The sequence below is a fragment of the Poromitra crassiceps genome (genome assembly GCF_964638095.1).
Source record: "Poromitra crassiceps genome assembly, chromosome: 4".
Lineage (NCBI taxonomy): Eukaryota > Metazoa > Chordata > Actinopteri > Beryciformes > Melamphaidae > Poromitra > Poromitra crassiceps.
In genome coordinates, this window is record NC_139626.1 from 51877218 (window position 1) to 51896547 (window position 19330).

Here is a 19330-nt window from a genome sequence, read left to right on the forward strand (position 1 = left end):
GCCTTTATTTAACCAGGTTTGTCCCATTGAGATCAAAGATCAATTTTACAAGAGAGACCTGGCCAAGAAACAGCAGCAACACAAAGTTACAACAAACAAACACATAAACACATACAATTGAAAAACATTAAAATGATCAAATAAAACATTTGCATACAGACAGCCTGTTCTCAAGAGATTTTACCATAGCCTTAAAACCATTTAAGGTTACTAAGCTATTAAGTTTAAGATCAGACTGCAGACTGTTCCATGCGGTGGGTGCAGAGAACCTAAAAGCTTTCTTCCCCAATTCAGTTCGGACTTTGGGAACAGAAAATTGTAGAGTGTCCTGAGAACGAAGATTGTAAAAAAATAAAACAAAACAGGAAAACAGGAAAAGCATGAAAAACACGGGATCGCTTTTATTTTGAAACGAAAGGCAGGTCAGGCAGGAAGTCATCTGACGCCGCGTCCGCGGTAACTTGATTCTGAGAGAGCAGCAGCATGGTGGTGAGTGATGACTGTCTGTCTGCCTGGCGAGATAATTGAAGGTGAGCGAGCTGCGAGACAGTGAGCGAGTGAACGACAGACAGTGAGTGACACACACTGACCGATTTTTTAGCAACAACCAAGAAAGTAAGTGTCTAGTCTGTCTAAGTAATGTTACCTGTGTGACACGTTGGGATGCTACTGGCTAATCATGCATGATGCCAATTGCCAAGCTCCCGAAGTCAGGTATGCAGGTGGCTATATGCATGGTTTCAGTTTCATGACCCAATAAGTAACAAAAAGACGTGGTGTAAAGTTAAAAACAACATAATATATTTTATTTTATTTTTCAATCATTCCTATCAGGAATAAATAAATGTCCCTCTGTATGTTTTTTTTATTATCGATGATGACTTTGTGTGTTGTGTACGGCTTGGGTTGTGTACCTGTGTTTGTAGGTGTCATTTTGATATGAATTTGGCTAAAACAGTTTGTGTTTGTTAGTTACAATTATGTTGACAGGAGAGCTGAGCAGGTGGTGACATGAAAGAGAATATACTGAATAATGACATCACAACAGTATAATCCTAATGTTGATTTAAAATGATATATTACTCTAAATATGGCTTAAAAAGGGGGGGGAAAAAACTCAATTCTTTTCGCCGAATCCGCCTCCCCTTGCTGGACCTCCCCTATTTCGGAACCCTGGCTACGGCCCTGCTCATAAGTCATAACCTTGCGAGGAAGCTGGATTTGCAAGATCATGAGCGCGTGAGAAATCCTTCTTGCCACGCTCCAAGCTATTGGTTTAACTCCATCCCAGCAGTGTGCCGGACCAATCAGCTTCCAGGCAGAGGCAGCTACGGACCAATCAGCTTCCAGGCAGAGGCAGCTACGGACCAATCAGCCTCCAGAGGCAGCTACGTCGTCCCAGCAGTGTGCCAGACCAATCAGCTTCCAGCTTCCAGCTTCTTGGAAATTCAGAATGGAGAAGTTGTTCATCTGAATATATAACTCTGTCTTGTCTTGTTTGTGTTTGAGCATTTTGTAGCTTGTTTGTTGATTTGTTTGTATTGTTGAACTTGAATGATTTGTGTCTTGTAAGCCCAGACGGGCTGGGCACCTTGAATATGGTGCATGACACAGAAATAAAAATCTATCTATCTATCTATCCAGAGGCAGCTACGTCGCAGCAGTGTGCCAGACCAATCAGCTTGCAGAGGCAGCTACGGGCGAGGTGTAGGTGAGCGAGAAGTGAGCCTATGATAGACGGTGATAGACAGATGGTGCTGTGTAACAAAGTATCTGGCAGCATCAGGTTATCATAACGCTGCTCACACTAGATAATTAGGCACAACAGTTTATCACACATACTTGAGATGATCCTGATGATTTCAATCAGGGCCGTTCATCTACAACCTGACACCAATCAAAACAACAATGAAGGTGGACATCCAGACTCAGTTAAGTTAAGAAGTTATGTTAAGTTAAGATATTCGTTTATGTCCCCCGTGGGGAAATTCATCCTCTACATTTGACACATCCTGACCTCTACTCGGAACCTTCCTAGAACTAAGAGCAGTGGGCAGCCGCAGTGCAGCGCCCGGGGACCAACTCCAGTTCTTTTGCCAGTGCCCTGTTCAGGGCCACTGACAGGTGTATTAACCCTACATGTATTTGACAGGAATATTAACCCTAACTCACACGTGTTTGAAGGTGGTGGGAAACCGAAGCACCCGGAGGAAACCCACAGGAACACGGGGAGAACATACAAATATTCATATTCATATTGAATTTACTGTCAATTCAACCACTGGGAAAACTGGGCAGTTGAATGTAGTTGTGTTGAGTATAGTTACTAGTTAATCATTTTTCATGTGGCTTTTCCATTATTTTGTCCACTCAGTTTATGTAGGCTCTAAATAGCACGGTGGTCATTTGTTTGTGAGTGTGCGTGTGTGAGTACATAGAGTGCGTTTACATGCACACCAATAAACTGTTTATTAGCGGATTTCTGAGTTACCTGATTATTCAAGTGGTCATGTAAACAGCATAAACCGATAAGCTTTATCCGTTTATGGTCATAAACGGGTTATGAATAAACCGATAAACACACCTAGGTTTCTGGGCAATAATCGGTGTTCTCTCTGCATGTATACAGCATAACCAGCTTTCTTTCGGGTTTATAGATCTGCGCATGTACACGTTGCGGGAGAGAGGCAGCTGGAGACGCGCGCTGCTCACTCACTCACTCACTGGCCCCTTTCTGCTTCTTCTCCCCGGCCATGGCGCACCACAGCCGGCTTGATGAGATGAAGGTGAGCAGCACGGAGCTCCTGCAACAGGCGTTTCCCGACCTGCTGCCTCCCCGTTGCTGCACTGCTATGTTGTAATGTGGATACAGGAGATGACGAATATTTGTCTTGAATTGCGAATAGAACGACGCATTAATAAAACGCATTGGACTCAGTGTGCAAGCCGTGATCTGTGTGTGACGGGTTTTTTCAGATGACGGATTAAAAAGATTTATACGAACAAAACGTAGCCTACTCAGCTGTTCAAAACACAAGTTATCCGCCACTAAAGACCTTAATTCTCTCAGTTTTCTGACAGCTATTTAAATTCAGTTGGGTCAAGATCTGTATCGTTCATGTTATTTGACGTGCTTCAGTCGCCTGCCTGTCTCTGTGCGCTTGGTAAAGTTGGAAATATATGACAGATTCACACTTCCAAAGCGACGCCTCCCGACAACGAGATACAAACTAATTTTCACCTAAACCATCCTCCGAGCCAGACAAGAAGTAATGAAAATGTGATTTTGCATTTTGCAACTTCTTTTGTTGTTTTATTGCGGAATTACCGTTGCCTTCTGGAGAGAAATCCGACTAATTGACTGAATCATGTAAACCCGGGTTTCTCCTATTGTCGGATTATTAAAGTGCATGTAAACGCAGAAATCAGATTATTGCCATAAACTGATTATTCTCAGTTATCCGTTTATTGTCTGCATGTAAACGCACTCATTGATGTTGAACAGAGACAGAGAAAGGAGAGAGGGAACCTGAAGATGGAGTGTTTGAGGAGGAGAGAGGGAACCTGAAGATGGAGTGTTTGAGGAGGAGAGAGGGAACCTGAAGATGGAGTGTTTGAGGAGGAGAGAGGGAACCTGAAGATGGAGTGTTTGAGGAGGAGAGAGGGAACCTGAAGATGGAGTGTTTGAGGAGGAGAGAGGGAACCTGAAGATGGAGTGTTTGAGGAGGAGAGAGGGAACCTGAAGATGGAGTGTTTGAGGAGGAGAGAGGGAACCTGAAGATGGAGTGTTTGAGGAGGAGAGGGGGAACCTGAAGATGGAGTGTTTGAGGAGGAGAGAGGGAACCTGAAGATGGAGTGTTTGAGGAGGAGAGGGGGAACCTGAAGATGGAGTGTTTGAGGAGGAGAGAGGGAACCTGAAGATGGAGTGTTTGAGGAGGAGAGGGGGAACCTGAAGATGGAGTGTTTGAGGAGGAGAGGGGGAACCTGAAGATGGAGTGTTTGAGGAGGAGAGAGGGAACCTGAAGATGGAGTGTTTGAGGAGGAGAGGGGGAACCTGAAGATGGAGTGTTTGAGGAGGAGAGAGGGAACCTGAAGATGGAGTGTTTGAGGAGGAGAGGGGGAACCTGAAGATGGAGTGTTTGAGGAGGAGAGGGGGAACCTGAAGATGGAGTGTTTGAGGAGGAGAGAGGGAACCTGAAGATGGAGTGTTTGAGGAGGAGAGAGGGAACCTGAAGATGGAGTGTTTGAGGAGGAGAGAGGGAACCTGAAGATGGAGTGTTTGAGGAGGAGAGAGGGAACCTGAAGATGGAGTGTTTGAGGAGGAGAGAGGGAACCTGAAGATGGAGTGTTTGAGGAGGAGAGGGGGAACCTGAAGATGGAGTGTTTGAGGAGGAGAGGGGGAACCTGAAGATGGAGTGTTTGAGGAGGAGAGAGGGAACCTGAAGATGGAGTGTTTGAGGAGGAGAGAAAGAGAGAAAATGAGCACGAAAGCTTTTGATTGGAAAGTCACTGGCCTGAATCCCTGGGCAGGCTGGGAACCTCTGGCAGGGGAGAGCAGATGAGTAACAACTCTCCCTCTCCTTGAAGCGGCCTTGTACTTAAAGTGAACTTGTAGTAGCCTGGCTTGTACTTAAAGTGAACTTGTAGTACCCTGGCTTGTACTTAAAGTGAACTTGTAGTACCCTGGCTTGTACTTAAAGTGAACTTGTAGTACCCTGGCTTGTACTTAAAGGAGAATTTCGTTTTTTTTTAACCTGGACCCATCTCCTGGCATTAATTATGATTTGACCACTCACCCAGCGATGTCTGCGGCGTTTTCTGGCCGTCCTAGCGTTGTTTTGAGATCAATAGCGTCCAAGTCAGTTGTAAAATGGAGCTGATTTGGGGCCAAGTGTGAGCCTGTCTTTCCTGCATCTAAATAGCTATTTTTATTCCCGTTTTCCCCAAATATCGTCATAATGTGATCCCTCAACATCCACCAGAGTTATATTTCGCCCCAGGCCATTTCCTGGAGTCGCACAGGAATCAAATTACCTCAAACGTGATCTCGGTCACCAAGTCTCGTGAAGTCCCGCGATACTTTCCTGCCGACTGGCAGGGCTGGCAGGACGCTTTGCGGTGGTGGTTTTAGCGTAACCTATGTGGGGTTTGGCATAACCTTCGTTATTTCGAATCCCACATAGGTTAGGCCAAACCCCACATAGGTTACGCTAAAACCACCACCGCAAAGCGTCCTACCTGTTAGTTGGCCAGTCGGCAGGAAAGTATCGCGGGACTTCACGAGACTTGGTGACCGAGATCACGTTTGAGGTAATTTGATCCCTGTGCGACTCCAGGAAATGGCCTGGGGCGAAATATAACTCTGGTGGATGTTGAGGGATCACATTATGACGATATTTGGGGAAAACGGGAATAAAAATAGCTATTTAGATGCAGGAAAGACAGGCTCACACTTGGCCCCAAATCAGCTCCATTTTACAACTGACTTGGACGCTATTGATCTCAAAACAACGCTAGGACGGCCAGAAACGCCGCGGACATCGCTGGGTGAGTGGTCAAATCATAATTAATGCCAGGAGATGGGTCCAGGTTAAAAAAAACCGAAATTCTCCTTTAAAGTGAACGTGTAGTACCCTGGCTTGTACTTAAAGTGAACTTGTAGTAACCTGGCTTGTACTTAAAGTGAACTTGTAGTAGCCTGGCTTGTACTTAAAGTGAACTTGTAGTACCCTGGCTTGTACTTAAAGTGAACTTGTAGTACCCTGGCTTGTACTTAAAGGAGGACTTACCCCCTAGATATGTATTAGAACAGTGATTTGAAAATACCTATGGAAAAAAACAAGAAATGACATATGCTCTTGTCTATACTAGACTCTTTGGCTGTGTTCAAGTCAAGATTTTTTTTTGGAAATCGACGCCATTACAGTTTGCCTACTGCCTCAAAAATAATTTATTTGAGAGGGGCAATATCTTTATAAATATCAACAACTAGCCAACGCTGGTGGCCTGTTTGGAAACAGCTTTGCTCAAAATGGTTTTAAGTTATATCAATTTGGTAATTCAGTGGCGAACTAGAAATTTTATTATTTTTCTGCATGTATCTCTATGGCAGCGTGTCAAACTACGTTACGAGAGCAAAGTGACGTGGGCTCGTTACAGCAGCACACCGCACAGCGAGGCGAGTGTCTCTCAGGGCTACTCAGGGCACAGCTGCAGATCTCTCCTCCTCCTCCTCCGCGCATTCAGTCTGTCCAAAATCAATACCGATATAATCTCAGTAGGAGGGATGCAGGGAAATATATGATAGTAGCCGATGTGTTTAGAGAAGCTTTGTCACGTTGTCACGTCGTAGTATAGCGTTATATTTTACATGTGCGCTAAACTGCGACGATATTTGTTTGCGGAAATATCAGACTGCTCTCTCTGCTCTCAGAGCACAGAGAGCCCAGCTGCTGCTGCGCGCGCCCCCGGAGCTTGGGGCTCGTCCATGAGGTTTACAGTACGACTCTCTCCCGCCTGCCTGGGCTTGAGACAGTGCTTCCAATTCGGACTGATAATATAAACATCATCATTCGAGCTTATCCAGGTAAGATATTAATAAAGTAATGACACATTCAGCGGGAAACTAACTATAATTAAGACATGTGCCAACTTTGACGACGTTTGGTTCAGTATTTTAAGAGCAAACTTCAATAGGAATAGGCTTGGAGTTCTGAGGAGCCGAAAGGGTACAGGGGGGGTAGGGGAGTAATTATCTTGAAATCCCATAGTCTTTGGGAACACTGTGACGTCAGTGTGTTCCTAATCTCCCATTCATTTGAGAAAAAAAAAGCAGTGTTACACCCTTAGAGGGCGCTTATGCCAGATATGCTGCTGAAAAATGATACAAATGGTAAAATGGCAACAGTTTGGTGTCAAATGTGGAAATTCTGACCAGAATTCTTCACACATCACCCCCAAAGTCATATATATTGGTTAAAAGCTGAAAAAAAGTGTTTTGGAGGTAAGTTCTCCTTTAAAGTGAACTTGTAGTACCCTGGCTTGTACTTAAAGTGAACGTGTAGTACCCTGGCTTGTACTTAAAGTGAACTTGTAGTACCCTGGCTTGTACTTAAAGTGAACTTGTAGTACCCTGGCTTGTACTTAAAGTGAACTTGTAGTACCCTGGCTTGTACTTAAAGTGAACTTGTAGTAGCCTGGCTTGTACTTAAAGTGAACTTGTAGTAGCCTGGCTTGTACTTAAAGTGAACTTGTAGTTGCCTGGCTTGTACTTAAAGTGAACGTGTAGTACCCTGGCTTGTACTTAAAGTGAACTTGTAGTACCCTGGCTTGTACTTAAAGTGAACTTGTAGTACCCTGGCTTGTACTTAAAGTGAACTTGTAGTTGCCTGGCTTGTACTTAAAGTGAACTTGTAGTACCCTGGCTTGTACTTAAAGTGAACTTGTAGTACCCTGGCTTGTACTTAAAGTGAACTTGTAGTACCCTGGCTTGTACTTAAAGTGAACTTGTAGTACCCTGGCTTGTACTTAAAGTGAACTTGTAGTACCCTGGCTTGTACTTAAAGTGAACTTGTAGTACCCTGGCTTGTACTTAAAGTGAACTTGTAGTACCCTGGCATGAGTGTAGCTTCCTCCATGATGAGACCCCAAAATTAGTTATTGAAGCAATATTACACGAGCCACTAACCACTAACGACAGTAAAGCACACCCTCTCATGTAATATTGCGATTATATAACAGTTACCAACAAAATACAAGATATAAACAAAAGGTGTTCATATTGTGGAGTAATTTGCTGTCAAAATAACAAACCTTTTGCCGAGTGTTAGTCAATTTCCATTTGACAAGAAATCGTCCCGACTCGTTGAGTCAGACAGGCTGAGCCAGCCGACATGCTGTAACAAACACCTGTGCAGAAACCAGCAGCTAGATAACAGCGTCGATGCAAAATGGATTGTTTTGTTCTTAATTTAGATTTATTTGACGGACTATATCAAGACAACTCCAACCACCGGAAAAAATGGGTTCCGACCTGTAAAAAGTGAATTGAACGGTCGTCCAGGCCGGAATTACAGCTCGGAAATTCGGGTATCATTCAGAGCTGCGCTTTGTCCGAGTTGACCTCATATCCACACATCTTATCCAAAATGTTGCATTACCGCCTCCACTTCCCAGAATCCTCCTTGGTTTTTCTATGTTTTCCCTCCGACCGGGAAGTGCAGCGTGAACGCAAATATAGCCGGGGGCGGAGTTTCCGAGATGAGTCGTCATGAATGCGGTTTATCTAAAGGTAAAGATAAAGTCCCACTGATTGTCACACACCTGAGTGTGCGAAATTTGTTCTCCGCATTTGACCCATCCCCTGGGAGAGCGGTGAGCGGCAGCAGCGACGTGCTCGGGAATCATTTGGTGATCTAACCCCCCAATTCCAACCCTTTGATGCTGAGTGCCAAGCAGGGAGGCAAATGGGTCCCATTTTTATAGTCTTTGGTATGACTCGGCCGGGGATCGAACTCACAACCTCCCAGTCTCAGGGCGGAGACTCAAACCACAAGGCCACTGAGGTGGTCTATTGATGAATGGTTGGAAGAAGAGATAAACCAACAAGCTGCTGGTTTCCACACAGGTGTTTGCAGTTAAAGGAGGAGAGGGACGGTGACCTATCAGACTGAAAACAGATACTGCCTGAGATGAAAGAGGGTTGAGAGGCGGGCCATAGCATACCGATGATTTGATTTGACAGTTCTGGGGACTGGAGTTGGCGTTGGCCAATCCTGGTGTGTTCCTCCCCCAAATCGAGCGTGTTCTGGCGCTAAGCGAGTGGGTTCCGGGAGAACCAGGCAGCCGGCGGCTTCCGTGTGGACCGGTGCGGACATGCCGAGGCAAGAGTGCTGCCTGCCGGCTTGGAGCGTCGACTAGCCACGGTAAAGAGCCGCAGTAAATACAATATTCCTGGAATGCGAGTTTAACGAACCAGTTACATGTCCTATGCATTCTACATCAAATGAAGACATTACCGTTTGTTTAATTTTGTATGTTACATACTTATTGGCCAAGTTATTCTAAGCGGTATGATAAGCTGCAGAGAGTGGCATATGTTGCTGAAGAAGACACTAAGCCAGGGATACTCAACTTGCTTTGCCCGGGGGCCACTTTCGTGAAATGATAGAAGGCCAGGGGCCAGTTAATAAACAATCAATATACATTTTTCTGTAGCGGATTGTAGGTTTTTGGGGTGTCAGCCGGAGTTTAGTCTGACAATGTTGTGCACACCGGATAGTTAGTTAGGTTAAGTACATACATAAGTGCCTGGGTAGCGAGCAGACGGCGGTATTTGACAATTTAGCAGCTAAATCATAGATTATTGAAAGATATTCCATATTCCAGACTGAAATGCTATAACAGAAGTGGAGTATTGGCCAGAATGACATGAACATTTGGACACTCATTCAGCGGGTATCTTGCATGTTGCGTTCAGGTGCACTGTAAAAAAAAAAAAGAATAATTAAAAAAAAAATGCAATTCTATCGCGGGCCACACAGGGGGCGCCCACGGGCCGCATGTGGCCCGCGGGCCGCCAGTTGAGTATCACTGCACTAAGCTGTATGATAAGCTGCAGAGTGGTGAACAGCTGCTCTAAGATCACAGGGGTGCCCCGGCTCAGTCGTTCTGCTCTGTATAACAGACACCTGTTATACCACCTCTATAGACGCTTTTAACTTTGCCAAATAAACATTCTAAATTGCCCTGGCCATAGCTTACTTCCTGTTGCAGTGTTTGCTAATACAATAGCCAGAGATGGGCACTTGAGACTTGGTGACTTGGACTCGAGTCGACCCCAGTCCCTATTTTGATGACTTGCGACATGACTTGACCAAGACTTAAATGACTTGAGACTTACTTGGAAGTTAAAGACTCGAGACTTGACTTGACTTGAGAGGTGATGACTTGGAAGACGTGTTTGTGTCCGTTAGTTTAAACAATGAAATAATAACGTAACGTTGTCAAGTGTCTCTGTCTGTCCGGTAGCGTCGTGCAGAGTGCATGGCGAGTGCAAGCTGGAACGACATGAGGAGCGTGACTGACAGCCAGTCATCCAATCACGACAATGCCACAAGGAGGAGCATGACCGAGTCATCCAATGACAAATGGTCATGCAGTCATGCTCCTCCTTATGGCATTGTCGTGATTGGATGACTGGCTGTCCTCTCACTGATTGCACACGGCTGAGATATTCTGCAAAGAGGCAGATGCAGTGTTGCCAACTTGGTGACTTTGTCGCTACATTTAGCTACTTTTCAGAGGCCACTTTATTCCTCAAAAGCGAATGTGGTGACTTTTTCTGAATATGGGAAGAAATGTTAATGTGTTGTTGAATGATGAATCCAGTTGAATCACAACGGATTTTGACAATGAATTGGTGTGGGTGCTGCCGGCTTTTCTCTCTCTCTCTTCTTGTCTCTGCCTGTCTGACCAACACAGCGCTTCTCCCCTCCACTGAGAGAGCAACAGGAAAGTGTTTGCTTGTAATAGTGTATGCCGAAATCTGGCCCAGGCGGGTGGAGTCAGCACTTAATATTACAACCATACAGTCAATGATTATTGATACAGCTACGCTGACGCGTGTTTTTGTTTGTTTGTTTTCTAGCGACTTTCTGAGCAACCAATAGCGATTTGCTTGGAAAAGAGTTGGCAGCACTGGGCAGACAGGACAGGGGCAGAATCTAAGAAAGTCTGATGTTGTAGTCTGGCTTGTTGTCAGTGTCATTATGTTTTGATTGTTTAAGCTATTTGTTTTTGTTTGATTACATTTTAGTCTGGCCGTCAGTATTTCACTGTTTAAAACTGACGTGGAGGATTGTGATTTTGAAGCGGTTATTGAAATAAATAAGCGTTTATAAAGTTATTTGACTTTTGTTTGATTACATTTATTTCACTGAATATCGATGATTATAATACAAATTCAATTCATTTTTGAACAGGTTAGATACTGTAAATTGGCCAATAATATCACTATTAGACAAGTATTAATACCATGTATTTTTTTTCTACCCATTTTTTTTCTACCCAAGACCCCCTGTATTTCACACCCTCTTGTACCTTTGCCTTTTTCTTCTTCAGTTTTTTCTACTCACTTTGAGTTGAAAGTACTCTCAGCTCAGCACCATCCGCTCTGCGGGTCATAGTAAACTTTCTTACAGGCTTATTCACCTTATGTAGCCACGCCCATTTGACCTGGTTGTGTGGTCGTGTGACGACTTCCGGCTAAAAAAAGAAAAAGAAAATGGCTGGCTGCTCCAATATCATCTAACTCTGAATTAACTAATAATTTAGCCAATTGTATGTAACATACCAAATAAAAGCAAACGGCAATGTCTAAGAATGCAACGCCATGTAACTGGCTCGTTAAGTCTCGCATTCCAGGGAATTACGTTAATGTCTGCGTGTCTTATAGACGTAAATGGCTCGAGCTGCGCTCGGAGGAGAGAAAACTATCTGAAGCTTTCTTTGTTGGAGTCCAGGTATGTTTTACAAGAAAGTGCTCGTCATTGTTGATGATAACGTTATCTGACCTGGCTAGCAGTGGATACTCGCTTGCTTGCTGTGTACCGAGCTCAAAGTAGTAGGCTACGTTCTTTATTTTACCCCCTGCACTGTCCGCTACAAAAACAACTCTCTTCTTCATGACGTTCTTTCATATTTGGCGCCGTGACCGCCGGAAGTGTTAAAACAACCCGGAAGAATTTGGCCCACCCCCGCGTCTGAACATAAGGTGAATAAACTCGTAACAAAAAGCTCCTCATCTCTCCTCCTGATGGTCGATTTTCATCCAACTTTTCTCAGTCTGACGTACGCATATTAATTGCCACGAAATGTGAATTATTCACCTTATTCCTGGACCTACGTTTCCCATGATTCTCAGCGGTTGCCGGTTGTCGACTTCCTGTTTAAATTTTTTTCACTAGCAAGTAGGTGCGCGCCGCTGTCAAAGAGTGGGAACGTTTGGCTTATTTTATCTGAAATGGCTAAAAATAGTAACGTTGTGTGGTCGCATAGCGGCGATATTTTACAAAAACGAGGTGAATGTCAATTCACTCGTACTGTACGGGCTTATTTTAGCCGAAATGGCTAAAAATAGTATGTGGTTGCAAAGCGGCCGCTTTTGTTTTGAAGGCTAAAAGTCCAAACCGGAACTCTTATTATTTGGTCATTGAACGGAGCTTTAGCGGTCTCTCTCTTTCAAGATTCAAGATATTGTCACTCCGTTGTACAATTATGCACGTGTGAAATTATTGTGCTGGGGGGCTCCATTACAAGACATACTGGTAGGTACAAAGTCACAACAAGTATGATGATTATTTTCGGTCTCTTTCGCTATGAACGGTCCTGGGCGGAAACAGGCAACCGGCAGCTGGAAACAGGGAGGAAGGGTGTCATGGAAGCGCCCACTCTCTCACCAGGAAACTGGTGAATAGGTGGGCTCACCATAGTGAATAGGTGGGCTCACCATAGTGAATAGGTGGGCTCACCATAGTGAATAGGTGGACTCACCATAGTGAATAGGTGGACTCACCATAGTGAATAGGTGGACTCACCATAGTGAATAGGTGGACTCACCATAGTGAATAGGTGGACTCACCATAGTGAATAGGTGGGCTCACCATAGTGAATAGGTGGACTCACCATAGTGAATAGGTGGACTCACCATAGTGAATAGGTGGGCTCACCATAGTGAATAGGTGGACTCACCATAGTGAATAGGTGGACTCACCATAGTGAATAGGTGGGCTCACCATAGTGAATAGGTGGACTCACCATAGTGAATAGGTGGACTCACCATAGTGAATAGGTGGACTCACCATAGTGAATAGGTGGACTCACCATAGTGAATAGGTGGACTCACCATAGTGAATAGGTGGGCTCACCATAGTGAATAGGTGGACTCACCATAGTGAATAGGTGGGCTCACCATAGTGAATAGGTGGGCTCACCATAGCGTTAGTGAATAGGTGGGCTCACCATAGTGAATAGGTGGACTCACCATAGTGAATAGGTGGACTCACCATAGTGAATAGGTGGGCTCACCATAGTGAATAGGTGGGCTCACCATAGCGTTAGTGAATAGGTGGGCTCACCATAGTGAATAGTGAATAGGTGGGCTCACCATAGTGAATAGTGAATAGGTGGGCTCACCATAGTGAATAGTGAATAGGTGGGCTCACCATAGTGAATAGTGAATAGGTGGGCTCACCATAGTGAATAGGTGGGCTCACCATAGTGATGAATAGGTGGACTCACCATAGTGAATAGGTGGACTCACCATAGTGAATAGGTGGACTCACCATAGTGAATAGGTGGACTCACCATAGTGAATAGGTGGACTCACCATAGTGAATAGGTGGACTCACCATAGTGAATAGGTGGGCTCACCATAGCGTTAGTGGACTTGCCTGCATGCTCACTGAGCTTGTAAAGAGAGCTATGTGACAGCTGCTACTTCATAACATTATAAACAAAGTAAACGACTTGAATTCACTTGAACACTTGTAAAGTTACTCACACTGGGTTGAAAATTAGGAAGAAGTGTACGAAGTTTCATGTTTATAAGACGGCCTCTTTCATGTCCACAACTCACGTCTGTCACTGTGTGCTGCCTGCCTGGCTGCTGCTGGGTGCGTTTGTTTGTTCTCACGGCGCGTGCCGGTGTGAGTCGATCCCCGTGTTAAACAGTGTTAGCCCGAAGGACCCCGCCCAGCCAGAAAACTATAGAGACAATCTCAGGAAGTTTTCATTTTACATGAGGACTATTTTGGGACCCCTGAGCGTCACCCGTCAAACGTCAAATCTGGTCGTCAATGGCGCTTGGCGGGCGTTCATTTCGGGCCCTGGCTCCTGGCCAGAGGACATGTGTAGGTTGCCTACATGAAAATATTGTAACTCCAGCTGAAACAATCTTTACACAATGAGGGAAAAACAAAAAAGTGCTTACTTCGTATACCTGTTCTCGCCTACCTGCTGCGGCGGGATGCAGATTTCCGCCAAATTTATATATAAAAAAAAAAAAAGTTGCTCATTACAATCAGCTTCTGAAGCGTAAACATCTCTTGAGACTGAGAGGTCATTTTGAGCTCTTGCTGTTGCCCTTTCCAACCTTTATGTATCTCAGTGTTTTTCAATGAGGTTCAGAGCAAGCAAGGCTAAGCGCAAGCGTCTGAGTAATCAATCCAAATCATCCTCAAATCATCATCATCATGGCATGGCAATTTAAATGATGTGTAGATACACAGGTCTACCAGTTAACTGCTGTGTACAGATGGTAGAGACAACAACTGTTTGCCTTAAAAGCCTGCGAGGGTGTTGCTTCCTCAGGATACCAGTCATCCTTCCAGCAGTCAGTCAGCCAGCTGGTTGAGCTTCTTACCAACAAAACACATCAAGGTCGTTTCAGACGAGGAGCGACACTCCGCCCGCCTGATCGCTTGGACCTGCGGGGGTCTCACTGCGGGTGAACGCCAGGTGCTGTATGTGTGTGGTAACCATGGAAACCTTTATAAAGTTATCTTAGCATAGGCATCACTTTATAGCCTAGCTTGAGTTCAAGCTTTACCGCGCCGACGCTCTGCCATGAGAAAGCCCTGTTGATGTCCTGATAACTGTTTAAGGGAGTACTTGGTAGTGTGCTGTTTAGGCAAAACTGTTACATATCCTCGTCCATTGGTTTGGTCGCGTAGAAAGAAAAAGTTCAACACAAATCAACTCTTGGCGCGTGGGACGATTGCGCCTCGTCGTCGCTCCGCCCTGTGAGGATGCCCGCACCTCCCTACCTGCCCGCACGCCTCTCATTGAACTGTTAGGGGCGTCAATAGCTCCCTGTCTGAAACAACCTTTACTCGTTTCAAAAGTACCAATATTATTTTACTGGTTACTCATTTTTTTAGATTATCTTGTGGGCCATTTCTGCCTTTGTTGGATGGGATGGTGGTCGGGCGGGGGTGGGGGGGAGAGAGGATGACATGGCAGGGGACTACGGGTGGGATTCGAACCCGGGTGAGCCACCATTTTACTTATTACTCCTTACGAACATACAACTACAACATTGGGGATTGCTTGCCCTTTTAGCCTACAGTACAGCCACCTTTGAAGATCGGGATAACTCAATGGCCTGGCCATGTGTGATCACAGAAAGCAAATAGCATTCAAGACCAATCTTCTTGTGATCCATGTGAATTAGACAACACTGCCCCACTTGATGTTTGTCTTCACCGTGGCCATCTCATACTGGTTGAGATTATGAGATGATTATGATCTCCCTCAAGAGGAGGGAGATTTGGACAATTCATCTGACAAAATGTAACAAACATGTTTTCACTAAATGATGGGATGATGGGTAAATGATGCATGGGAATACTGAGAGCTAAGCAGTCATTTGTGACAATATTTATTACTGGTAAATGTAATAATAATGTCAATGTCACAGCTGACTACTACCCAATTATGTCAGTCAGCCAGACAGTCAGCCATTAAGACACTCAGTCCATCACCCAACCAGGCTGGCAGGCTAGCAGGAGCTAACGCTGTGATCCAGCATTCTGTTTCACAGCCACAGTCAGTCTCCTGGCTGTCTGACTGCTGCAGAGCTCTTTCTGCCTGTCAGCCCCCCCCCCCCCCCCCCCCCCCAGTCTCCTGGCTGTCTGACTGCTGCAGACCTCTTTCTGCCTGTCAGCCCCACCCCCCCCCCCCCCCAGTCTCCTGGCTGTCTGACTGCTGCAGACCTCTTTCTGTCTGTCAGCCCCCCCCCCCCCCCCCAGTCTCCTGGCTGTCTGACTGCTGCAGAGCTCTTTCTGCCTGTCAGCCCCCCCCCCCCCCCCCCCCAGTCTCCTGGCTGTCTGACTGCTGCAGACCTCTTTCTGTCTAAAGCTGTGTTTTTTCCCAACTTCCTTGTGCATGTTCTGGGGGTGTAACGTACAGACTGTTTAGCTGCATTCGCCGGATGTAGATGAGACAGTCTGTTTTAAGAGACTACATTGTTGTGGTGTTTCGTTGTTTCGTTAAAATCCAAATGCAGCGATAAGTGGTGGTCTTATAATTGCAAATTGATGGGAGTTATGGCTTTGGGACCGAAGCAGGCGTAAGCTCTGGAGCTCCTGAGTCTAGGGAGCCTATACCTCCGCCCAGAGGGCAGGAGGTGAAACAGCTCATATACGGGGGGAGATGGGTCAGCCAGTATAGATGGTTTTCACACAATTGTGTAGGGAATAGTTTAAAACCTAGCTTATTTCCTGTCCGCTATTGTCAGGCTGTCTGCCTGCACTCTGACCTGGCAGACTTGCTGCATCCATACAGGAGCAGCTGAATGCTAAAAAGCCAGAGTTTCTCCTCTGACAGCAGCAGCTGTGCTACTGGGCTGCATTCACACTGGACTGGATTATCCATATGAGGAATTGGGTGAGTGCCCAGGGGGACCAGCCAGTCCATGGGGTGGTGGTGGGGGTGGCGGCCAAACTCCGGCCTCCGCGTGGCCGACATTACTGATACATATATGAAAATAGAAGACCTAATGCTGCCTAAGATTTGAGCAATCTTATAAATTTATTAGGCCACTTGGGTCTAATAAACTTGGGTCCGACATCAAGTTTGATGTGTGTAGACTGTACGATGAGTGATGACACTGTCATTTTTATCCCAGTACTATTCATACTGGTTTAAATAAACAATTTGATACTATTTTCCAATCTTTGCTGACCAAGAATTTTGTGCAAAAAGAATTAAACCCAGGTCCCAAACAGACGCCGGGTCTGGCTACACATATTGGTAAATAAACGCCCGGGCTACTATTTGAAGTGTTACGGTACTCCAGAGACAGTCTGTACTTTAGCCTGTTAAAATTTGGCCAGAGGAAGTTGTCATCTTCCAAAGAAGGAAAAAAAAAACACTTCAGCCTGGAGGAAGTTTGATAGTATTCGACCAAACACAACACATTAGGGTTGTGCGATGTCACCAAAATATCCATCGTGATTGTTTTACAGTGAAACATCGTTTTGAACGATGGCATCGTCATTTATGCCATCCGCCGCTGCAATGCACGTTAACAGCAGGACAGCTGAGCTCTTCATGAGACCGACAGGCAGGCTACTAGCTACTGCACAGAGCCAGGCCACTCAAGCAGTGTGTAACAGCTAGCAGTAGCTGCTGTGCTCTCTCAACTCTCTCCAGTCTCCTCAACTCTCTCTTATTAGTTTCAAAAGTCCACGCGAATCTAACGTTATATCCGCCAGTAATTCTGTCAGTTTTCTGCCAGCTAGTTAAATTCAACACACATGTTGTTGGTCAGGATCTCTAACGTTAACGTTAGCCTATTTGTTTTGCGCCGTTCAATATTTCTAGTGCTGTATCAACTTCAACTTTCACTTTGGAAACAGGCGAGTTAAATTCACAGTTGAAGACTTGTACTCACTTTGGGTTGAAAACAGGAAAGAACGTGAAGTTTCTTCTTGGTCTTAAAAGTTTTCACAACAAAAGAACTGACTTCTCATGCGCGGGGGACGCCCCGGCGACATTAAACAAGCGCACCCAGTGCAGAGAAGCACTAGAGCGGAGGAGGAGTATTTTTTATTATTAAAACGGCACACATTTATTTCGAACAGATAATTAATCACGATGATCCGATGTAGAAGGCTCAGAGGTCGATGGGGGGGGCGGCCAATCACGATGGTCGATGCCATCGTCCATCGTGCCAACCCTACAACACATGTAAACAAAACTGATGCAGGTGATTGGAGGTATTAGCGGATGTGCCCGCCTTTAGGGGATGTCCCGCCTTATTTCCGCTTTGACCAAGTTTCTCCTCTGTGCAGTACAGACAGGTAGGCAGGAGCATTTGCAAATTGCAGGAGCCAACACGTCTGTTTTAAGAGACTACTGGTAATACTGATGATCAGGCAGCTGTGATGTCATCAGCAATGTCACTCGAGCAACTGTGATCTTCTGTCTGTCTGTGGCGTTGGCGGTGTCCGTCACGATTTATGACAGAAATTATGTCACTCAACTGATAATGATGCAACGCATTTGCTCAACTGTGATGTCACTCAGGCAGTTGTGATGGCATAGTGATGTCACTCGAGCAACTGTGATCTTATTCACCTTATTTTAGAACGCGGAAGTAAACGGTGGGCGGGACTTCAGTGTTTGTGAAGAACAGCAGTTTTTTTTCCAATATTTTATTTTCAATTTGCATGAGACAGAGTGCCCTCTGACACCTGACACACAGTGTCTTATGCTTATAATAGTGAAGACACCCTATATAACGTCAGACAAATCAATGCCATCCCCCTGCCACGCTTCTCTAATCCTCTCAGTGGAGGCAATGGTGCAGTTATCAAACAAACATACAAATCTAGAAATGAAATGCTTGGAGTGAGGAGGGCTCAGCAAAACATCGAAAAAAGCATGTTCACTTGGGAGTGCTATAAAGTCATGAATCTTGCTGAGGAAGGCTTGTGCCGAAACGTACGTCCATTGATTGACTGCTGCTACTGAAGGTATTAAAAAAACCAAAAGGATTTATTTTGAGTGCTGGCTTTTCTGTCTTCTTGTATATTGTTTGCGCCTTGCACCGTAGCTTTTGAAACTTTCTTTTGAGAGTGCTCACTTGTCGTGACTAGTAGTCACTGACTTTTTGGACAATGAATCTTGGATCGAACATAATCTCTGACTTGTAGGTATCCGAGCCAGTGCATCTTGGGCAACTCAAATGTCCTCCTCAGAAGATCAAAGCATGCGGAATGACCATCTACTCTGTATGTCTAGGGCTATAATGGAAACCAGACCCTTCTCGCTCCAGGGTTTGTCGGACAGTGAAGGACAAATAGGTGGGTGGACAGAAACATCTGGTAGACTCAGAACACTCCTAACTTGGTTTAGAATTCTAACAGTTCTAACAGGGAAGAGTTGGCAATAGAGCTGGCCTCCATTTTCAGCCACAGAGGGGCCCCAGCTAAGTTACCAGGAGGCCCTTGCCGCCAGTTGAAGAACAGCCGGTTTGACTCAGAGTGAGACTGCCTGCGCTAATGTCCTAATGTGAGGGCCTCCAAAAAACAATCAGAATGGAAATGGCAAGTTGGTGCTAGAACCTCAGACTATTAATGAGTGGGATGATATATGAAGAAGTGGCATTGTTCATTCAGCATGGTTCCTAACCAGAGCAAACGACCGGGTGTTCCTGTATAACCTGCAGCGGCAATCCTATCTATGTATTCCAGGACGAACAACACCTTCTCTTGTGCCCCCAGACCCAGGATATCCGCGACAGTTTTGATTGTCAGTCTACTGA